This window comes from Giraffa tippelskirchi, chromosome 8 (genome assembly GCF_054371585.1).
Source record: "Giraffa tippelskirchi isolate mGirTip1 chromosome 8, T2T-mGirTip1v1.2.pri, whole genome shotgun sequence".
Lineage (NCBI taxonomy): Eukaryota > Metazoa > Chordata > Mammalia > Artiodactyla > Giraffidae > Giraffa > Giraffa tippelskirchi.
The window spans coordinates 3,826,167-3,849,557 of NC_137282.1; the positions used below are offsets into that span (position 1 = coordinate 3,826,167).

Consider the following 23,391-nt stretch of genomic DNA (forward strand, 5'->3'; position numbering starts at 1 on the left):
GGTAATGGCCGGAGAGCCACCAACACAAAAGCTGGCTGAGAAAACACTTCCCAAAGTCTCAGTCATGTGGATTTTTGCCAGTAAGGTTATCATGAGATATTTTTAAGGTACTGATACTGATATGATTTTTTTTTGCACCTTCCATGCTTTCTCTCTTTCCCCCTGTTTCAGCAAACATCATTCTCTCTTTCTCCTTCGTTTTTCCTTTTTGCCTCTCTCGCTCTTCCTGTCTGTCCTGTTTCACCACATGTCCTCTCTTTGCACGTTATGGTTCAGATGCCGTATTTTATTGCCATCCCACCTGATATGCCTAAATTCCAGATGCCCTGCACTGCTAGCTTTCATCCTCTCCTGGGTTACAGCAATGACGACAGTCTATCACCTCTGCCCTCTGCTCAACACCAACACAAGGCTTCCCCCTGGGTACCAGATGAGCCCTGCTCTCCAGTTGGCAAAAGAGACCCTCCGATCCAGCCCCACAGCTGCTCCCCGACCCGTCCTGTCTCCCACCTCACCTTCTCCCACACACCTTACACCTCCCACCCCTAGCACATGTTGACCCCCTCCAAACCCCTTCTGTTGACACCTTTTCACAAAGGCTAAGCCCATCTTTAAAGCTCAAGCCTTTCCCTCCCTTCCCCAGGCTTGGTTAATTTCACGTCTCTTTCCTCTTCGGGTCCACGTTGCATTGAAAACACTTTTTTCCCCTGTCATGTCAAATAGGTGAAGAATTTCTGGGGCAAAGATGCTGCTGGCTCACCCCCCAGGCAGTTGCTCAATCAATGTTTGCCGAATGAACTTTGTTTCTCTGAGTTTCTCTGCAAGACTTCACTAGGAAGCCACAGCAGCATCGCGGTTCATCGGTTACAAGAATGAATGTATGGGTTCATGTCCCATTGTAATGTGAGCAAGTTAACCACCCTCTTTGCTTCCTCAGTTCCCCATCTGTCGATGGAGATGATACCGTCCAGCTCTAGGGTGCGGGTGAGGATTAAGAGAGTTGCTATGTGTCATGTGGTTAGAAAATGGAAAGGGATACACGTTATGTAAGTGTTGTTAAATATCATCGAGTAGGTCACTCTGGTACCCAACAGCCTCCTCTGCTGTGCTGAAGGGAGGAGGTTTTAGACATGATCAGGACTGACCTGGTTTAGATGAGATGATGCTTGATCAGAAATGTGAATGTCTGCCTCCCTCCTTCAATCAGAAGGGCATATACAGTAGATCCTTGGTTATCCATTTTAAATATAGTAGTGTGTATACATCCATCCCAAACTCCCTAACTTTCCCTTCCCGCCGGCAACCATAAGTTCATTCTCTAAGTCTGTGAGTCTCTTTCTGTTTTGTAGGTAAGTTCATTGGTATTATTCCTTTTTAGATTCTGTAGGTAAGGGATGTCATATGGTATTTCTCCTTCTCTGTCTGACTTACTTCACTCAGTATGACAATATTTAGCATATGGCACATGGAACTCTGCTCAATGTCATGTGGCAGCCTAGATGGGAGGGGAGTTTGGGGGAGAATGGATACATGTACATGTATGGCTGAGTTCCTTCGCTGTTCACGTGAAACTATTACAGCATTGTCAACTGGCTATCCCTGAATACAAAATCAAAAGTTTTTTTTTTAAGGACAGATATTAACACTGAGAATAAAACTCCATTCTGCAGGAAAACTGAAACTGGGCATATGCCACACTGTTGCACAGCTAGGGATGTGGGTCTGGGTGGCATGTAAGGAAAAAAGCAACCCTAGAGGAGAAAATGCAATTCTCAGGCTACCATCTATGAGGAAGTACACACTGGCTGCAAACTGCTTTAACAGAAAATGTGTTCAAGGTCCAGGTAAGTAGTTGGAAAGATGCTGAACATCAGGCAATTTAATTTCAAAAGGTGAATAGAAGTCAAACTCAGAGACAACAGCCAAAGGGAAGTCTTGAATATTTTTGCTGGTGGGTAAACAGAAAAGGAGATTCTCTAGGGTGAGACCCTGCAGAATCCATCATCACCTAGGTGCCCCCCTGCATGAGCTGGCCTGGCTAACACCCTGGCTGTGCCTTTGCCAGCGCCCTGCTGCATGGGCCTGATGCTCCAGCTTCCCCGGCAGCACCAGCCATCGTCCAGAGGCTCCACTCCTCACTTCTCATTGCAGCTGCTCTGCATTGCTTCCTCTCTCCTCAGCAGAGACTAACAGAGTAGGTGCTCCATAAACGTTCTCTTTTGAGTGGTGGTGGCATTGGTGGCATCTATTTTAAAAACTCATCGTCTTATATACTTTAGCATTTCCATGTGATACTCACTAAAAACTTAGAGATAGATAGATAGATGAGAGATTACCAGAAGCCTTGATAAGTCTATACTGTTCATGGGGTTCTCAAGGCAAGAATACTGAAGTGGTTTGCCATTCCCTTCTCCAGTGGACCACATTTTGTCAGAAAGGCAATGCCAAACTATGTTCAAACTACCGCACAATTGCACTCATCTCGCATGCTAGCAAAGTAATGCTCAAAATTCTCCAAGCCAGACTTCAACAGTATGTGAACCATGAACTTCCAGATGTTCAAACTGGATTTAGAAAAGGCAGAGGAACCAGAGATCAAATTGCCAACATCCGTTGGATCTTAGAAAAAGCAAGAGAATTCCAGAAAATCATCTACTTCTGCTTTATTGACTACGCCAAAGCCTTTGACTGTGTGGATCATAACAAACTGTGGAAAATGCTTAAAGAGATGAGAATACCAGACCACTTGACTTGCCTCTTGAGAAATCTGTATGCAGGTCAAGAAACAACAGTTAGAACTGGATATGAAACAACAGACTGGTTCCAAATCAGGAAAGGAATATGTCAAAGCTGTATATTGTCACTCTGCTTATTTAACTTATATGCAGAGTACATCATGAGAAATGCTAGGCTGGATGAAGCACAGCTGGAATCAAGATTGCTGGGAGAAATATTAATAACCTCAGACATGCAGATGACACCACCCTTACGGCAGAAAGCGAAGAGGAACTAAAGAGCCTCTTGATGAAAGTGAAAGAGGAGAGTGAAAAAGTTGGCTTAAAGCTCAACATTCAGAAAACTAAGATCATGGCATCTGGTCCTGTCACTTCATGGCAAATAGATGGGGAAATAACGGAAAGAGTGACAGATTTTATTTTTGGGGGCCCCAAAATTACTGTAGATGGTATCTGCAGCCATGAAATTAAAAGATGCTTGCTGCTTGGAAGAAAAGCTATGACCAACCTAGACAGTATATTAGAAAGCAGAGACATTACTTTGCCAACAAAAGTCCATCTAGTCAAACCTATGATTTTTCCAGGAGTCATATATGGATGTGAGAGTTGGACTATGAAGAAAGCTGAGTGCCAAAGAATTGATGCTTTTGAACTGTGGTGTTGGAGAAGACTCTTGAGAGTCCCTTGGGCTGCAAGGAGATCCAACAAGTCCATCCTAAAAGAAATCAGTCCTGAATATTCATTGGAAGGACGGATGCTGAAACTGAAAATCCAATACTTTGGCCACCTGATGAGAAGAACTGACTCATTTGAAAAGACCCTGATGTTGGGAAAGATTGAGGGCAGGAGGAGAAGGGGATAACAGAGGATGAGATGGTTGGATGGCATTACCGACTCAATGGACATGAGTTTGAGCAAGCTCTGGGAGCTGATGATGGACAGGGAAGCCTGGCGTGCTGCAGTCCATGGGGTCGCAAAGAGTTGGACATGACTGAGTGACTGAACTGAACCAAGCTGATAGGTCTATGGGACAAAAACTCTCCATCATTTATATGAATCTCAGACACTGGATCATATAGACCCCCATGGGTTCAGGGAAGGAAGCTATCACTGAAAAAAACTCAGCAAACACCTCAGTTGAACTGGAGTGGGTGTGGAGCAGAGAACCATGGGAAACTCAGTTTGTTCAGACAAGGACGAGCAAGGATGTTCCCTTTCCAGAAGGCTGTATCTGTAGTGTAACTCCTTCCGAAGGATGAGTGGATAAACAGTTCAGCTGAATTGTCCTATAACAGAATTTTGCAACTCAGACCTTTACTTATTTATAAACCTAGAATCAAGTCCTTTCCTCGGGGTCCCCCCGTTTGAAAGTCATTTTGAACAAAAAAGTCAAAGCTCTGAAGGGTGGATGCACACTCGAGCCAGAGAAGAGAGAACACAGTCTTTCTCTAAAGCGTTTTCACAAAACTTTGCAAAAATGTGAGATAAGCCAAAGGTGGTCAGAAACCTCCAACCCTTGAAACCTACTTTGTCTGTCACACCTGTGCAACCAAAAGGAAATAGATGCTCCAAGAAGATGCATTTTCTCCTCATTACCAAACGGGGCCTTGGCCCCAAACCCAAATTGAACTTGGACACCTTTTTGGGAACGTAGAGAATTCCCATCACTCTTTTAGTGTTTCTCAGCTGGGACTGAAACTGAAGCGCCAAGACTTTGGCCACCTGATGCGAAGAGCTGACTCATTGGAAAAGACCCTGATGTTAGGAAAGATTGAAGGTGGAGGAGAAGGGGAGGACACAGGATGAGATGGTTGGATGGCATCACCAACTCAATGGACATGAGTTTGAGCAAACTCTGGGAGATGGTGAAGGACAGGGAAGATTGTTGTGCTGTAGTCCATGGGGTTGCAGAGTCGGACACAACTGAGTGACTGAACAACAACAGCTGGGGCATTACAGCATTGGCAGCAGGACAGATCTTTGGGTGCAGAACTGTCCCTTGTTATGAGGGCCCCAAGGTTAGAGGCATCCCAGCGCCCCCTCCCCCTGCTGTGATATCAACAAAAGGCACGGAGCCAGTTCCTGTTGGAGGACCACCACTGATGTTCGGAATGAAGCCTTAACTGGCATCTTATTGGCATAGTCCACCCTGCATCAGTGTCCTGATTAAGTGTACCTAGTGTCAAATAATAATAATAAAGAGTCAACATATGAAAGAACAGGACACTTCAACTCAAAAGCTCAAATTTCCAATTCCTTAAGAAGTGACTCATTTTAGTTGCCCGCTCTGCTTTTGCTGGCGTTTGAATTTGCAGCCTGGGGTTGAGGTCAAAGCTCCAGGAAGCTCCAGTGACCAGTCACTGGCTGCCTCTCCCCTCTGTCCACAGGACCCCACCAGAGGCACGGGGAGGAGGAGGCCAGTGAAGATGGGAGGGCAAAAGCCCAGGTCTTGAAGCTGAGAGCAGACCTCATCGGAGTCTTCACCCCGGCTCTCCTGCCCTCACCCCCACCTGCAGCCCCGCTTCTCCCAAGGGCAGAGCTCAAGCTCTATCTCCTGGCAAATAGAATTAGGGAAGAAAATTCATGAGTAGGAGGCAAAAGCCCCAGGATTCTCTTGTCCATGAACCATGCCCAAGTGAATGACTGCCCAGCTGTTTGCCTCTGATCCCTACCCCCGTGTACAGACTTAACAGCTCAGCCGGTTAGTTACTATAATGACCTAGTAGTGTGTCTCCAGAGACCCTGTTTTACTCCTGCACCTGATCCAACAAGCCTCAGAGCAAGTTCTTCATCTGGTTCCCATAGCCCTAGTTAGGGTAAGTGTTAGGAAAGACGAATTCAGGAGGTAGGTCTATGGATGAACAACTAAAACAAATTAATAGCTAAATACTTTTAAATGATTCATATGAACTTATTTACAAAACGGAAAGAGACTCATAGACATAGAAAACAAACTAATGGTTACCAAAGGGGAAAGGAGGGGAGGGATAAATCAGTGGTTTGGGATGAACAGATACACACTCCTATACATGAAAAAGAGGACCAACAGGGACTTACTGTATAGCACGGGGAAGTATCTTCAGTGTCTTATAATAACCTATAATGGGAAAGAATCTGAAAAAGAATATATATACACACACACATATACAAGTGAAAGTGAAAGTTGCTCAGTCATATCCGACTCTTTGTGACCCGTGCGCTAGTGGGTAACCTTTCCCTTCTCCAGGGGATCTTCCCAACCCAGGGGCCGAACCCATGTCTCCCGCATTGCAGGCAGATTCTTTACCAGCTGAGCCACAAGGGAAGCCTAAGAATGCTGGAGTGAGTAACGTATCCCTTTTCCAGCAGATCTTCCCAACCCAGGAATTGAACCGGGGTCTCCTGCATTGCAGGCAGACTCTTTACCAACTGAGCTCTCAGGAAGATATACACACACAGACATATATACATATATACTTGTGAAAGTGAATCACGTTCTGTATACCCGAACACTGTAAATCAACTATACTTCAAATTTAAAAGTAATAAAAATATAGTTAAATGTGTTTTTACAGTTATCTTTTGGTAAATGACACATTTCTCATCCACAGAAGTGATTTAAAATTTTCTTTTTAAATAGTTGATATAACCCCCAAAGGACAACATTAAGAAAAACTGTGAGGTTAGTGATGGAACTTCGGCAGTGTGGGATTACTTTATGACAGGAAGTCCAAGGTCGCTTCCAGGAGTTCATGAATCCCCTGACAGTTTACGGGGAACGAGTGCCGGTGAGAATTTTTCTGGAAGGAAGTTCACCACTTTCTTCAGGTTTCCCTAAGCCACTAGCTGTGTGTGGCTGCTGAGCACCTGATGTGTGGCTTGTTTGGAGTAAGATGCTCTGGAAGTTCATGGTGCACACGGCATTTCAAAGATTGAGCATGGCAGACAGAACGCAAAATAGCTCAATGATATTTATATCGCTTACTTGTTGGGATGCTATTTAAGATATTGAGCTATGTGAAATATAATATTAAAATAAATTTCACTTGTTTTTCTTTTTGAATGTAGTTACTAGAAAACTTTAAATTACATATGTGCTTGCATTCCTGGCTCACATTCTGTTTTTAGTGGGCAGTGCTGGGTTAGAGCATCAGGGCAAGAAAAATGAAACAGATCTCAGAAGTTCCCAAGAAATCACAACTGTGAATATGTTTTAAAGTGCATTTATAAAGTAAAAAAGCTAGAGTGGATTTGGAGGAAAAAAATGAGCTTTTGTAAAATACTGATTTAGACAGAAACAACGTTACACGTATATATTTCAGTTTGTCCCCTTAATCATTGAGCCAGGAAAACAAACCAGTATTAGAAGCTTAAACCCTTTTATCTTTTTAAATCAAAACCATAGCTTCCATAGGTTCAAATGAAGGATTTGAAAAAGTTCATGGGAAAAGTAGGTAACTGGGTTAAGTATCATTTTTTGTTAATCTAATCGACACACATCAAATAACAAAGACTTTATTGTCTTTGCCTTGGGCCAGGTCCAGCTAGCACCTTTGTCCTGTGACCCTTCCTAGGAGTAAGCAAATGTACAAAGTCTGTTAGAGAAATTCTTGAAGCTCCTTTTTTGCCTGGAACTCCAGGAAGGCGGCTTTCTTCTTTGGGTCCACACATCTTGGGGACACCAGAATCTCTCCTCAGCTTTTCCTTTTGAACTGACAACTATGACTATGTTGCCTAGGAGCAAAGAAATATTATTGTTAATTTTTTTCTCTTCCATTGTTGTCACCAAGGCTGTGATTCACCTAGAACATTCTACTGAAAGACACTTCCTGTTACAGGAGCTTGATTTCCATCATTGTCACCAAGGCTGTGATTCACTTAGAACATTCTACTGAAAGACATTTCCTGTTACAGGAGCTTGATTCTTCTGGGGCTACACAATATGTGGGCATAGTTTCACAGTTCTGCACAGAACCTATCACAGGAATGACCAAAGCCTTTAGTTCCATCTCCTCTCTCTAATCCTCAGCCACTTTTGCAATGCAAGTGCCGTCTGTGTGCTAATTAATGGCTAAATTAAATCTCCCAGGTACAGATGTGGAACTTGGGTGAATTTAGCCATACATGCATTTTCTCAAGAGCATTGCATTTATGCCCCACACGTCTCCCATTCACTCCATTTCCTCTTTTTTTTTTCTTTAATTTATTACTTTTCCCATATAATTCTTTGGTAATCTTTTTTTAAAATTAATTTTTTTTATTGAAGGATAATTGCTTTACAGAACTGTGCTGTTTTCTGTCAAACCGCAACATGAATCAGCCATAGGTGTACATAGGTCCCCTCCCTCTTGAAACTCCCTCCCTCCTCCCTCCCCATCCCACCCCTCTAGGTTGATACAGACTCCTGTTTGAGTTTCCTGAGCCAGACAGCAAATTCCCGTTGGCTATCTATTTTACATGTGGTCATGTAAGTTTCCATATAATTTTTTAACGTTGATGTGTTGTATTTTCATTTTTATTCAGTCCAAGACGTGTTTTTTTGGTTTCACAGCACGCGGGATCTTAGTCCCTGACCGGGGATTGAACCTGTACGCGCTGCCGTGAAAGCACGGAATCTTGACCACTGGATCTCCAGGGAAGCCCCATCACGCCTCTTCTTACTCCTCCCCAACTCTTGTGCAGTGTTGTCGGTATCCAAGATTTCCGTAAAATGATGCCATTCATTTTGATGAGGGTGAGGTGGCCCACAGATGAAGTGACCATCATCAGGTTTTCCTTAACAAGCTGACTTGTTCTAACAAACGCAGGCCCCAGGCAACCAAAGTTCCTAAGCGGATTCTTCGGATCCTGTTCTCTGTTTCCTGGGAACAGCACTTCTGCCCTTTGAAATGACCACAGCGCCCCTAAGCCAAGATGAGAGCTGTTAAGGACTTGGTTTTGTTTCAGTACGTTCTCAGGATGATGACAAGGATCATTCAGGGCAGTTGGCCCATGCAGGGGTGAAGGGGTCCCCTGAGGATGGACTCAGCCCTCTCCAATTTTACTGTGAATAAGAATCCCCTGCGGAGTTTGTTAAAGTGCAGATTCTGATTCACTGGGTCTAGGGTGAACCCGGCGATTCTGCACTTCCAGCAAGATCTCGCCTGGTGCCATGAGACTGACACAACCACACTTTGAGAGGCAAAGGAGTCCATCTCTAAGAAATCTTCCATCTCCAGGAAATCACCCATTTCTAGGATTCTAATTTGGGTGACCAGAAACCAAGAGCTGACGTAAGTAGGAATGGGTTCTCTTGAGAACCCCTGCTAGAATACTCCAGCAGTCATGGTACCAGGTGCAGAAGTTCATCAGAGTAGGGGAGGATTTAGAAATTAAATGTGAGAGTCTATCACCAAACCACTTTAGAATCTTGCAGTGGATCAGGTCACTATCTAGCAGTTCTGTCAAATACATCTTTAGCTCCTGCGTTCCTAGAATATCTCTACAAATGAGCCCCCTGGACACCTCAGCTGGATGGCTAATAAGGTTGGATGCAAAACACATCTAAGTTTACTCAGTGACTAGTTACATAAAACAGTTATCTTGAATCCTTATGCAAAGAAGAATTTTGCTAAATAAATATTTGTTCTTCAATTTATCTGTTCTGTAAATACAACACACTCCCGTGTAAGGTTTGCTTAAAGTGGAACACAGTTCTCTCATTCCATATCTGATAAGTATGAAAAAATAATTTATATTCATGGCAAGGCTCCCAGGTGATCGCATGATCCTTAAACCTTGAGATGCACCCCTGTCACAGGCTACATCGGTTGATGAAAGACCAACTCCCCGCCCTGCCACCTTCCCCTTGGCCTGAACCCCCATTCTGAAAGATTGCTACCATCTGCTCCCAGCCACCTCAGGCATTTGTGGGCACATGAGCTGCCTCAGCTTCACCCCAGGACCTGAGTCAAAAGTAGGTTCTGTATAACAGATCTAGAAACACCAAACATTTCCGCTTCTTTACTGAGGATCTCAGGAGTCAGAGTGAAGGAGTCACTTCACTACCTTGTGTGTGTGTGTGTGTGTGTGTGTGTGTGTGTGTGTGTGTGCTCTCACTCAGTCACGTCCCACGCTTTGTGGCCCCATGGACTGTAGCTCGCCCGGCTCCCTTGTCCTTGGAATGATTACCTTTGAGCCTCTGTCGTCTCTCTGATGCTTTGCCCACTATTGCCCACTCATTCGCTCATCTCCTCTCTCTCCCGCTGTCTCTCCGCCTCCCTCCGCCTCAAGCTTCACCCCCAAGTCCACCTCTGACTCCATCTCCATCTCCCTCTCTTCTCCGGAGTAATGGTGCAAACTTCCCCTCGCCTCCAGCAAAACAGTTTCACTCTCAGCCAGATCCCTTGCAGATTTATGTTTCCACCTCTAAGCACACGGTTCACGTTTCCCAAGTAAATACAGTTCCTTTCCTTAGAGGAACTCTGTTGCTAGTTGTTACTAGATATCATTTTCCCATCTTCTTATGCTTATTTCTTCTGCTCTACCTCTTTTTCAATCATGAAATACGATATGCATGGGTTTCTCAGGGGGCACTAACAGTAAAGAATCTGCCTGCCAATGGAGGAGATATAAGACACACGGATTTGATCACTGGGTTGGGAAGACCCCCTGAAGATGTGCATGACAACCCACTCCAGTATTCTTGCCTGGTTCTCCACGGACAGAGGAGCCTGGCAGGCTACAGTCCATAGGGTTGCAAAGAGTTAAACATGACTGAAGTGACTTAACACGCGCATGATATGCATACTACATATGCAGAAAACTGTATATGGGTTAACTTTTTACCTTCAACTCCTACTATCTTTGAATTTTAATGGAGAAGACAATTGCTTTTCGTTAGCAACATATGAAATAAAAATACGAACCATATCATTTACTAAGATGGCCATATTGGCAGCCCAAAGAGCCAAGATTCAAACGAACTGAGGCCAAGCTTAAACTAGAAAACTGAAGGTCTCTACTGGTTGCTACATGCAATATGTCAGATTTTCTGTCTCTGGCTCTCAGAAATTACCAGAAAATCAAGTAGGTTAGCACTCTTAGAATAGGCATATTCCAATGCTATCTCTACCTTGCTGCAAAATAAGTCTTAAAGTATTTCTGATTAAATGAAAAATGCAAGATATGTATAATAGTATTTTGTATTAAAGGAGGACATCTAGACAAGATGAATAAACTGAATAATTGCAGCAAGTTCTGATTTAGTCAATGGTCTGTGTCTTCAGACTGTGGATTAAACTCCTGCTTCCAGTTTTTGGCTGTCGGCCTTTGATTCTCTTTCAGGCAATAATAAGAAGTAGTAGAAGAGAAAGAAGTCAAATACTTAGTCTATCAGATGAATTCTGTTATTTATTCAGTTTTCAGTTCCGTTGCTCAGTCGTGTCCGACTCTCTGTGACCCCATGGACTGCAGCACGCCAGGCCTCCCTGTCCATCACCCACTCCCGGAGCTTGCTCAAACTCATGTCCATTGAGTGGCTGATGCCATCCGACCATCTCATCCTCTGTCATCCCCTTCTCCTCCCGCCTTCAATCTTTCCCAGCATCAGGGTCTTTTCCAAAGAGTCAGTTCTTCGCATCAGGTGGCCAAAGTAATGGAGTTTCAGCTTCAACATCAGTCCTTCCAATGACTATTCAGGACTGATTTCCTTTAGTATGGACTGTTATTTATTAATTTATTAATCACTAGCATAAAAGATTTCCTGAGAGAAAAAAGTTATGCTCCTTACTAAATGAAGTTCTCTAGATTATGTGAGATAAACAGCTCACCATTGCTCCTTGTGACCGATTATCAGTGATAACTAATGCTTGACATGATACCTACCCCATCAAATGCTTCCTCTCAAAGGAAAAACAACACTGAAAATCAAGGTGACTGGCCCATCCTCCATTAATTGCCAGTGGTTTAAACAGAGCAGGGAGCATGCTTGCTGCCATCTTTGGGTAACCAGTCTAAATATGACGGGCTTCCCTGGTGGCTCAGTGGTAAAGAATACACCCGCAATGGAGGAGACGCGGAAGATGCGGGTTTGCTCCCTCGGTCAGGAAGATCCCCTGGAGAAGGAAACGGCAACTCACTCCAGTATTCTTGCCTGGAAAATCCCACAGACAGAGGAGTCTGGCAGACTACAGTCCATGGGGTTGCAAAAGAGTCGGACGTGACTGATGAGCAAAACAACAACTAAATATAACTGTCCTTACTAGATTTTCCTCATTGATTCAACTTCAATGTTAGGTGAGTATATAAAATGTTTGAAACAGAAGTGAAAAACTGTTCAGACACATATTAAAGCGTAATACAACAATAATGGAAACATGAAAAAACAAAAAACAAAACCAACTGTTAAATGTTGGAAATAGATTTAAAACTATTAAGCCTCCTCTCCCTTTCTCCTCTTTGAGAGAAGTCAGATTCTGCTTATTCTTCTGGGCCCGATTCAAATTCTAGCCCCTTCAGTAAAGGTTTCATAGGTCACTGCAACTACCATCATTTCTTCCTCTTCTTTCATGAATTATGAATCATTTCACCAAAAACATAAATAATGAATAACTAAAATTACCGTTTACCTTTTCTGGCATATGTATGTTGACTTCCCAACTAATTTTAAGTTTCTCTGAGGAAGTATAATTGGCAGTACTTTTTGTACCTTCCATTGGCATAGCATGATGTTTTGCATAGAGAAAAGCTTAATAAATATTTTACAACATATTTTCCCAAAGGGTGGTGAAAACTAGCTGTTCCATCTATTATTAGCAGAAAGCACAGTTCCAAACCAGAAATTATTGTGTCTTGGTATGCCCTCCAAATATCTTAAGAAAAAGCTGTCTAATCAACATGGTCTTAAGTGGTCTTAAGGGCATTCATGAAATAAGTTGACACAACACAGAAATCAACAATTGCAAAAACTGTGTTTAATACAAATGTAGGTAATTTGTACATTTTGGATGAACTTTTTGTTCTTTCAAATAAATGTTGAAGAACCCTCTCATTTTCCTGATTTTAATGAATATATTTATGGATTAAGAAATTTGAATTTTGCACCTAGTTCAACCAAAAACTTATTATAAAACTGTTGGTAAATCCTGAACATAAAGGTTTAAAACATTGATCAGTAGATAATGGAATGGTCTAATCCCCATCAAACTATTCTAGGTTTTAATCAAATGCTGTTGTATGAATTTAAAATAGAATTTTTAAAAGGTAGATGTATAAACTAATGACAGAGTGATGCTGTAGTTTAAAAAATGAGATAAAATTGACAGTTTGGGGAAACATACCTAGTTAGAGCTTCATCTCACACTATGTACTCTAGAGAAGGCAGGATGGTTTTAGAGAGTAATTCTTTTAAGGAAACTTAAAAAATTCAAGAAAATATTAAATAAAATTTAATAAAATAAAAAATTCAAGCTGAATATTTAATGGATCCCTGTGTGGGAAAAATAATTAAACATGAAAATAATGAAAGAGACTGCAAGGGAAAGGATATTCATATAAAGATATATTCATATAAGGATAAACTTATATGAATTAAATTTTGAAACCCTAGGACAATAGATAAACATATAAGAGCAACTCATACTCATTCAATAGATATTTAATAAGCATCTACTATATTCCAGGCATTATTTAGGTTTAGGTAATTATCTCTCTATCTACCTACCTACATATCCATCCATCCATTTATCTAACAGATAAAGGTCTGTACAGCCTTGCTATCAAGGAGTCTACATTCTAGTGGATAGAAACTGATGTTTAACAAAACAAATTGTTAAGAGTTTGCATGGGAAAAGATGGAGAGTGCTATGGGAAAAAGAAAAGTAGAGATAAGAGGGAGAATTAGAAGTGCCAAGTCTTGTGCTTGTTGGGTGGCTGAAGTATTAAACAGGGTGGCCAGACGTCAATGAAGGAGAAGATTCAAATAAAGACTTTTAAGAGGTGCAGCAATGAGCCCAGTGAGTGTCGGGGGGGACGGATGAGGTGTTCCAGGCAGGGGGAACAGCCATCTGCTACTAAAGCAAAGGCAAAGGAAAAACTGGAAAAACATATTTGTGACACATGAGATGAGCAGAAATATCCTTAACAGGAAAACGCGTTTTTGGAAACTGGTTAAAAAGATCAGTATCTTACAGAAAACGGGCAAATGGCATGAACAGAAATCTTGGCATGGAAGTCAATAAAAGTGAAATATATCCAGTCTTAAAAGGAATTGAAAAAGTACACATTAAAGTAACCTCACTCTAGGGAAATCCAATTTGTGAAGATTAAATAATGTCAGTAAAGATGTGATGAACCGGACTCTCTTTGCAGAAGCATAAAACAACACAACATTTTGTAAAGTATTAAGACAAAATCTGTGGAAAGGTATATTTACTGCAGCGCTGCTTATAATGACGTGTAAATGATTAATACGTAGGTAACATCCGAACTGGCTTCTGGCCCAGCATGTATCTGTGGGCATTTGAAGCCTCCATATGAATGTTCCATAAACACCTCCGAGTCCAAGTGTCCAAACGCATTTCTGCAGCCACAATACCAATCCCCAAAGCTCCTCTCTTCTGTTTCACTCGGTGGTACCGATGTACATCCGTGCCTAAGACACAAACCCATCCTCCACGGCTTCTCTCTTGCTTCCTGAGTTCTGTCATTCCCATGTTTCATCAATTCTACTTTGTAATGCTCCCTGAATCCATCCCTTCCTCTCCGTTTCCACCAGAATGGGCTTCGTCCAGCTCCCATCATCTTGCTCCTAAGCCAAGTAACAGCAGCTTACCTGGCCCTCGATAGCCAGTCTCAGTTCCACCTCATCCGTCCCTTCATAACCATAGGGCTCTTCCTAAAATATTAAACTGGGTCAAATCACTACTTCGTTTAAATTTTCAAATGGCCCCCCTACTGCTGTCAGGGAAACATCCAAACACCTTAGAGGCAGACTTGGGTGAGCTGACACCCGTCTTCACTCCATCCGTCATAATCTACCTGTGAATTACACACCATGCCTCTGTCTTCGTCATCGCCATTGTCTCTGCTTGTCCCACCTCCCCCAACAACCTTTATTGCTCACCAGACAATGTCTCTTTCCCTTTTCAGACTCAACTGACACAAGATAAAATCTTTGCTTTTAGTGTTGATCAGCCTGAGTCAACGTATCTCAAAGTTAAGCATGCATCGGTCATCTGGATGGCTTGTTAAAGTTTCCAGGGTTTCCACTGCCAGAGGTTTTGAGTTGGTCGGTCTGGGGTGGGGCCTGAGAATCTGTATGTTAACAAGTTTCCAGGTGACGCAGATGCTGCCGGTCCAAGGCCCACACTCTGAGAATCACTTGTCTGGAGAAGTCTTCGTTGAGGAAACTCAAGTTTGGCTGGCTGCTCGCTTTTTCATTCATTAAACAAGTGTTTGCTCTGTGAATATGTGTCTATTCCAGCCTGTGAATTAGGTCAGGTATTCTGCTAGAGGTATAAAGGGAATCTCTCTGATGGGAAGGAGGCAGGACTGACATGTACATTTCTGCAGGTTGGACACTGTGTAAATGGTACCCAGTGATGTACTGCAGTTCAGAGGTGATGGCCCTGGCCCTCAGAGAAACAAGCCTTCGGTTTACAGAGCAGGGTGATGTATGTCATTATACAAAGAGGCATACTTTTCTTTGAGACACGAGCAGAACCTCCAAACCCAGATATGCACTAGAGGAAAGGAGTCAGGCGAAGCGGCTAGAGGAGGTGATGCTTCCATCGAGTGTGGGAAGGTGAGGAGACGCTATTAGAGGGGAGGGAACTGCAGGGCTAGAAGGGAGCCTCACATTAGAGACACAGAAGCAGTATATGCGATCGCAAGTAGACTGCTATGGATGGAGAAAAGAATGTCAAGGCCTCCACTCAGTTCGTCTGACAGGAGGGGCATTTGCTTAATTTGAAGAAAAAATTTTAAATTGTGAAATATTGCATATGTTCACACATATAAACAATGAAATATTTCATGTATATATACCTATATATTGATATATATACACACAGTGGAATATTATTCAGCCATGAAAAGAATGAAATAGTGCCATTTGCAGCCACATAGATGGACCTGGAAATTATATGAAGTGAAGTAAGTCAGACAGAGAAAGGCAAATGTCATATGATATTGCATATATGTGGAATCTAAAATAGGATGCAAAACAGAAACAGACTCACAAACTTAGAGAACAGACTTACGATTACCAAAGGGGAAATGTGGGGAGGGGAGGGATAAGTCGGGAATATGAGATGAACATATCCACAGTACTATGTATAAACTAGATAACAACAAGGACCTACTGTATAGTGTAGGAATCTGTTTAATATTCTATAATAATCTAAATGGGAAAGGAATTTGAAAAAGAATAGACATGTATGACTGAATCACTTCGCTGTACACCTGAAATTAACCCAACATTGTTAATCAACTATGCTCCAACATAAAGGAAAAAGTTTTTAAAAGGGATATAAAATAATATTACAGACACACATGGGCCCACCTTCCAGCTTTGCTCTATTGGCTTCACCTCTCTCTTTATAAGAAATAAACCAGGGAAACACGGTGACTTATCTCCCTTCCTCTCCCCCCTCCCCCCCTCCACCGAGCTAGCCACTATTTTACAGTTGGAGTCTTTTTCCCATGCATGTTTTTGTGCTTTTACTACATAAGCGTACAGGCATTTACATCTTAATGAGAGACTCTGTCCAGTACATTACAGCAGAAATTACAGCGCTTGCCTCGACAGGCTTCCTGTGAAGAGACAGAGAACAGCAGGCAGCCAGGGCCCCGTCAGACCAGCTCCTCTCCATCGGGTGGTGGGAAAAAGCAGGCCTTGGACTAGCTTTGCATGATGCCATTGGGTGGTGCAGCGGAGGGGTGAGGGGAGACGGGTGTGAATCAGAAAATCACGTTCTGCTTATTCAGCTGATTTTCAAAGCGAAAATGAAAACGCATGTTGCCTTGCAGTCAAAGATGTCAAACACGCAGGATCAAGAAAGTGGTACTGATGAACTCAGTCACTGTGCCCAGCCCCGTGGGTTACCCACACAAAGTGAGTGTGTATATGTGGGTGTAGCATGTACCATGGATGCAAAGAGTTCCCAAACACCTGGCTACATCCTACCAGCCCCGAAGACAGGCTTTGATTTTGTTATCTGCAAAACAGCAAGACATGACCTGCTGCCCCCTGGCTTAACATAAGGGATGTGGTGATGGCTTGGAGCTGAACTTCCTTCTCACTGGGAGCTCATTATGAAAAGTCTTGGGACGTCCCCGGGGCCGCTAGTGGTCAAGAACCCACCTGCCAATGCATGAGACATAAGAGGTAAGAGATGAGGGTTCAGTGCCTGGGTCGGGAAGATCCCCTGGAGGAGGGCATGGCAGTCCACTCCAGTATTGATGCCTGGAGAATCCCATGGACAGAGGAGCCTGGTGGGCTACAGTCCAAAGGGTTGCAAAGAGTCATACACGACTAAAGCGACTTGGCACAGCAATGAAAAGTCTGTACGGTTACCACATGCATGATCTTACTCCTCCTAAAGTTAAAGAAATAAGAGAGAGTGGGAGGAGAGAGACAGAGACAAAGAAAGAAAAACTGGTTTCCTTTTCAACCTCGACTTTCCCATTTCCCCCAGCTTGATTTCTTATGACCCCCTCTTAGTGATATTTACAACGCACCTTCACCTCTTAGTTCCTTTAAAAGTCTAAAATTTAGCTCCTTTTTATTTTTCCTTTTTCTTTTCTTAGGGATGCCAAAGTTTGAAAATTATTGCAATTGGTGGGAGGAGCCCTAGAAAAGTTTTATGTTGTTTGTGTTGTGTATATGCATACATTATTCATCTGTGCATTATTTACCTATTGTCCATAGACTGCATCATTAAATTTCCAGCCAATGTTCTGTATATAAAAACACCATGAGATTTTTTTTGTTTATCCAAATCCTGTTTCCTGGAAATTTAGCTAAATGTCTTTCCTGGGTTTCCATTCATATATATATATGTGTATGTGTATATAATATATATGCACATATATATATTTACTCATATATATGCACATACATGGGCTTCTCTGGTTGCTCAGCAGTAAAGAATCTGCCTGCAGTGCAGGAGACCCGGGTTTGATCCCTGGGTCAGGAAGCCCTCCTGGAGGAGGGCATGGCAACCCACTCCAGCATTATTGCCTGGAGAATCCCATAGACAGAGGAGCCTGGTGGGCTACAGTCCATGGGGTCACAAAGAGTTGGACACGACTGAGCCACTAAGCAGCAGCAGTAACGTACACACAAACATATTCATATATGTTCATGTATATGAATATGTATATAATGTATTTTTACACACATCCACACGCCTCACAAACGTGTGTGTATGTGTGTTTGTTGAAACGCAGTTTTGAATTGCATGGCTAATAAATGAATACATTCTCCTTGGTCAATGCATTCTTCACAAGGTCCATCACACCGATCTCTCCTGACCCTAATGCCACCTCAGTAATACAAAGCTCATCACTACAGACTGGAGGCCTCCACTGCTTCCAGTTGGCTGCAAAATCACTTCCTCCAAAGCACCACCCTGACCATGCCTCTCCAAAACTGAAAAGGCTTTAACAGCTGCCTGATTGTGACCAGGCTTCTAGGTGCCTCCACTCCATTCCTTTATAACCAGATCTCACTTTACTTGCTGGAGAAGGCAATGGCACCCCACTCCAGTACTCTTGCCTGGAAAATCCCATGGATGGAGGAGCCTGGTGGGCTGCAGTCCATAGGGTTGCTAACAGCAGGACATCACTGAGCGACTTCACTTTCACTTTTCACTTTCATGAATTGGAGAAGGAAATGGCAACCCACTCCAGTGTTCTTGCCTGGAGAATCCCAGGGACGGGGGAGCCTGGTGGGCTGCCATCTATGGGGTCGCACAGAGTTGGACACAACTGAAGTGACTTAGCAGCAGCAGCAGCACTTTATTTGCAGATGCAAAGTACATTTTCCAGCTACATTTTTCAGATTCTTTTGTAACCAGGAGTTAACAGATGAGACTGCAGGCAGAAACCATGAAGGGACATTCAGAGAAAGTCTCCTAGAGAGGAAAACCAGCTGGTAATGGGTGCCTTTTGCCCCCCTCTTCCCATCTTTCCTGTTGCCTTGAATTTATGTGTGAGGGCTAGAGATCTAGCAACCATGATGACCCAGGAGGTAACCCTGAAGATAAAGTCATATGCTTGAGAACAGAAATACAGAAAGATAGTAGGTACCTGAGTCCCTGATGATAACAGAACCACCCCAAACTGCCCTGGAGAGAAAAATAAATTTTTTGTTTTTTTACCGTTATTTAAGATTTTCTACGATAGGCAGGCCCAAAATAGTAGTTTATTCTCTCTCTAATTCTAGCTATTTCTCTTCTCTGGTCAGTGTAATATGATGATCAGTTTTTTATTCTTCTCTAAAAATTTTATTTAATTTGACAATGATTGCTTTACAAGATGGTGTTGGTTTCTGCCACACCTCAACACAAATCAGCCATGGGTATACATATGTCCTTTCCCTCTTGAACGTCCGTCTCATTTTCCAATCCATTCCGCCCATCTCTTTTGTCACAGAGTACCAGATCTTGAGACAAGAGCTTACAGATAGAAAGGTCTGCATTCGAGCCCAGCCCTACTGCTACCACATCCTGAGGCACTGTTCCTCGTTCCTCCCCCTCAGTCACCTTGTCTGGAAATTGAGAATAATAATATGCACATTAAAGGCTTTGCTGTTTTTCTTTCATCCAGTTTCTTAGTTGTTGCTGGCCCCAAAGCATCAGTAGAGAAAATAACTGAGGAAGGGAGAAGGAGGTAAAATTCACATCAGGATGTGTTCCCACTTGTTCACAGCCCCCGTCAGCAATTTAGGGGTCGAAAAGGTTCAGGTTGCTAATTTTCAAAAGTCAGAGGGAAAAAATATCAACCAACCGGACTTCAGTTATTGACATTTTACTCTCATTCTTATGCATAACTGAAACCTAAGTACACATATGTTGCATTTTCCAAACACCCCTGGCCCTGTAGATAAATGCACACATGCATACATACACACAAACATTTCAAGAACGTTGGCCCCTGGGGAATCACTTGTCCCAAGTCCCTGGAATGGAGAAGTCACACAATTCTTGGTATTTGTCATTTGGATAAACTGACTCGTAATGAATGACTTGAAGAAACAGCTCCTTTTAAATGGCACTGAATTGCAAAAAAGCAAATTCTGCTCAGACTCTTTCATCCTGCAATTTCATTTCTGCTCTTATGCACATTAACCTAAATTGGCTGGATACAAATCTTGCTGAATTAAATTTGATTTGATGGAACATTTGCGTGTCCATGCAGGCAGAGTGCAGTATGTGTGGGTTTCTAAAATGTTATTTAAAATGTTCTTTGACGAATGATTCAGCTTTGCCATAGCTTCAGGAGTGAACTAAATTTTCGGTCCTGTGGATGCATCTTGTGAATGAGATAGATCATGGCCCTTTGCTGGGAAATCACTGAAGGAGCAGTTTGTTTTTTCCTGAAGAAAAGTCACACAGCCGTGGAGGCGGGAACACAGGATACAGTGCACCCTCTGGACCATTCTGAGATTGGCTGAACCATGGATGCGGAGCCCAAGGATAAGGAGGGTCGACTGTACTACATCATCGTGAGGACTTGAGGGCCCTGAGCATCTGTGGATTTGGGTGTACCCGGGGGACCTGGAACTACACTGCGCCTTTAAATCCTTGCTGCCTCTGCCTCACGTGACCCTCTCTTATCATCACCGACACTGTTTAAAACCCCCTCCTGGCTCTTCTCAGTCCAGCTTCCTCATCAAGCTCTAAAGGGCAGGGCTGGCCACTGGGTCTGATCTGCGTGGGCCCAGGACTCCAGCAAGCATTTCAACCCAAATGATAACCTTCCATGTTACTGCTGGACTTTCTAAAACACACAAACAGAAAAACTCAAATAGACTTGGCTCCAAGTATTTCTGGGGGAGAAATGTCCATTTTAAAGGATGCTTTATTCAGGTCACTAAAGGCCGGAATTTCAACATGTCACCGCAAGTTCTACTCTGAAAAGATATAGAAGAAGGAATGTTGCATTTCACAGGTCCCAAAAGAGCATTCAGATGAAAGAGCAGAGGTTAAAAAATTATGGACAATTTCCCGAGCATTATCCACAGTCCATGTCCAAGAAATGCATGAATCAAGTATTGTACTTGGGACCTCCACCCTTAGAAATCCCCTACATTCTCCTTTAGCGGCATTATGGGCCAGAAGGTATTCAGGGGTTCTGTTGTGTGAAATTCTCTGAGATTCCTTTTTTCTGGTTTTGGTAATTATTGAACAAAGAAAGTGTTGAAAAAGCAGCGTGGCCTCTTGTCTTCTCCGACTTTGCATAATGACTATAAACCCCACTCAACACAGAGTGTACACGGCTTTAAGAAAGACCATCAGTATTTTCAGTATTTCAGGAAGTCCTCAGTAATTTTTTGTTCTCAGTTAATTTGTTTTTGCTTCATTTTCCTTTGTTGTTTTCATTTTTTTAACAGAGGTAGAATTTACATGTAGCAAAAAGGAGACAGGTTTGACAAATGCCATGTAACACACATCTATGAAGACAGACATTTCTATCACCCCAGAAAATTCCCTGTGCCCCAACCCAGTTAAGCTGGTCTCTCCTCAAAGTAACCACTATTTTGATTGCTATCACCACAGAACAGTCGTGCCTTTTTCAGAACAAGGTAAAAATGGATGAATCCAGTGTAGTTTTTAAGTGACTAATGTCTCATCTTTTAAGCATCTATAAAACGCCTCTTGGCTTCCTTGTCTGAAAATTGAGGGGCCTGCCCTGTGAAAACAGTGGGCAAGTATTCTGAGGAGTTGCAGGTGTCCTGGGGGCCTGAGCAGCCACCTTGATTGGGGGTGGTGGAGTGCAGGCAGCAGCGTGGGCTTCTCTCCTTCCGACAGAACAGCTGTACTTTTTCGTATCTTACAAACTGTGTTTCACTGGAAGATTGCATTCAAGTGTTCTTTGTAAAAAAAAAAACTAAAAAGTTGGAGAAGTGCAGGTCTAGCCGATTCTTACCGATCCCATTCCCTGGAACATTCTATAAATTACAAATGGTGTTTCTGATACAAGAGCTGGGACTGGTCCCCTGGAGGGAAGGCCGGGAGACAGAGGCAGCCAGACTAGGGGCCCCCGGGGAGGCCAGGGCCCTGAGCACTGTAATGTTAGCACTGGCGACAATCAGATAGCGCCACCCCAACTGAGGCGGCTGGACAATAGGCCAGAGGCGCTGGCGATGGCCGGCACAAAGACCGCATTCAGAAGGCCTGGCTCCACCGCCAGCCAGGGCTGCTACAGACGCCACAGACCCCAGCCCAGCCGGAATGTCACCTCGCCGCCAGAAAGCCATCTTTCCTGGTTAGCTTTTAAACTGCTAAAAATAATAAACACAGAAAGGAAAGTGCTGACACGATCTTAACTGCGGAGACAAACTGAAACCGTTGTTATAATAATATCAACAAACTGGGTTCCAAAGGACATCCTAGCATTCCAAATAGTCAACATTGGGGGACTGGAGGGAGGCTGGGGGGCTTGTCCATGTAGGAAGTGGGTCTTCCCTGCACAGCTGCTCACGTCTACCTGACTCGCTCCAACCCAGGGTAGAGATGTGGTCCTTCTGCCTTCTCTAGCACTCGAGGAAGAGAGGTTGGAGGAACAGTGGTTCTCCATCCACCGTTTTTCCACGTAACAAATGACAAGCAGGCTCCCTACTCTCTGTGTCCAATTATTACTTTTCTCCCCAAGTGAATTCGAAGCATCCTTTTCTCCATTATGTTTATTTTTAACCCGCTGAATGCTCTGTATTTCTCCTCAATACCTACAGAGTTCAAAACTGTCTTAACAACACCAGCAATGCGCAAACGAGAAGATCATTCCCAGAATGCCGCAAAGTGACAATCATAAAATCACGAATCTGCAAACAAGCCTGACATCTGACCTGCCGATCCATGAAACCTCCTGTGGAACTTGGCACCCACGCAGGACGGCCAGTGGGAGGGAGACTGCAGATCTAGAAAAAGAGAAACACAAGAAGATAAATAAAAGTGGTGTTTTTTTTTTAAAGTTCCCCAACATTTGCTTAATCCGCCACTGTTCTTCTTTCTATGTTTGAATAGGGTCTAGTTTCAGAGCTGTCTCTGATTTTGAATACATGCAAATAGACTTAGATAAAATCCCATTCCAAAGAGGAGCCGGTTTCAGAGAAAGGGACTTTAACACAAGGATTCTAATAACACATTATGGGATGGGACAGGGTTTCTGAATCCCTTTTCTATGCACAGGATTCTCGGCTTTGGAAGAGGTCTAAAAGGCAAATGTGAATCTTACACAATTTAGAACTTCTGTGCTAAACACTGTCTAGCTGGGTGTCAGAGGACGGTGACCAGGGTAGGTCCTAACACGCCCCAGCTGCGGCTGTGCCCCTGTGAGTCGGCAGGGTGCGGACCCCATGGAGACGCTGGATGGTGGCAAGTGTGGTGATGCTGGGGACACTCCCCCCGGGTCTTCTAAACAGATGAAAGAGAAACAGGGCGTTTGCTCTCGCAAGAGATGACGCCTCCAA

The 23,391-nt window shown here is 43.2% G+C and overlaps 1 protein-coding gene across 19 annotated transcripts in view; it reads right to left on the bottom strand.

The window, feature by feature from the left end:
- THRB (thyroid hormone receptor beta) overlaps positions 1-23,391 on the bottom strand; it is a 419,564-nt gene that overhangs the window by 209,921 nt on the left and 186,252 nt on the right. For all 19 annotated transcript variants that reach the window (XM_081521021.1, XM_081521009.1, XM_081521015.1 and 16 more), the window contains one exon: positions 22,768-22,839. The gene's annotated coding sequence lies outside the window, so the exon portion shown is untranslated. The remainder of the gene's footprint in view (positions 1-22,767; positions 22,840-23,391) is intronic.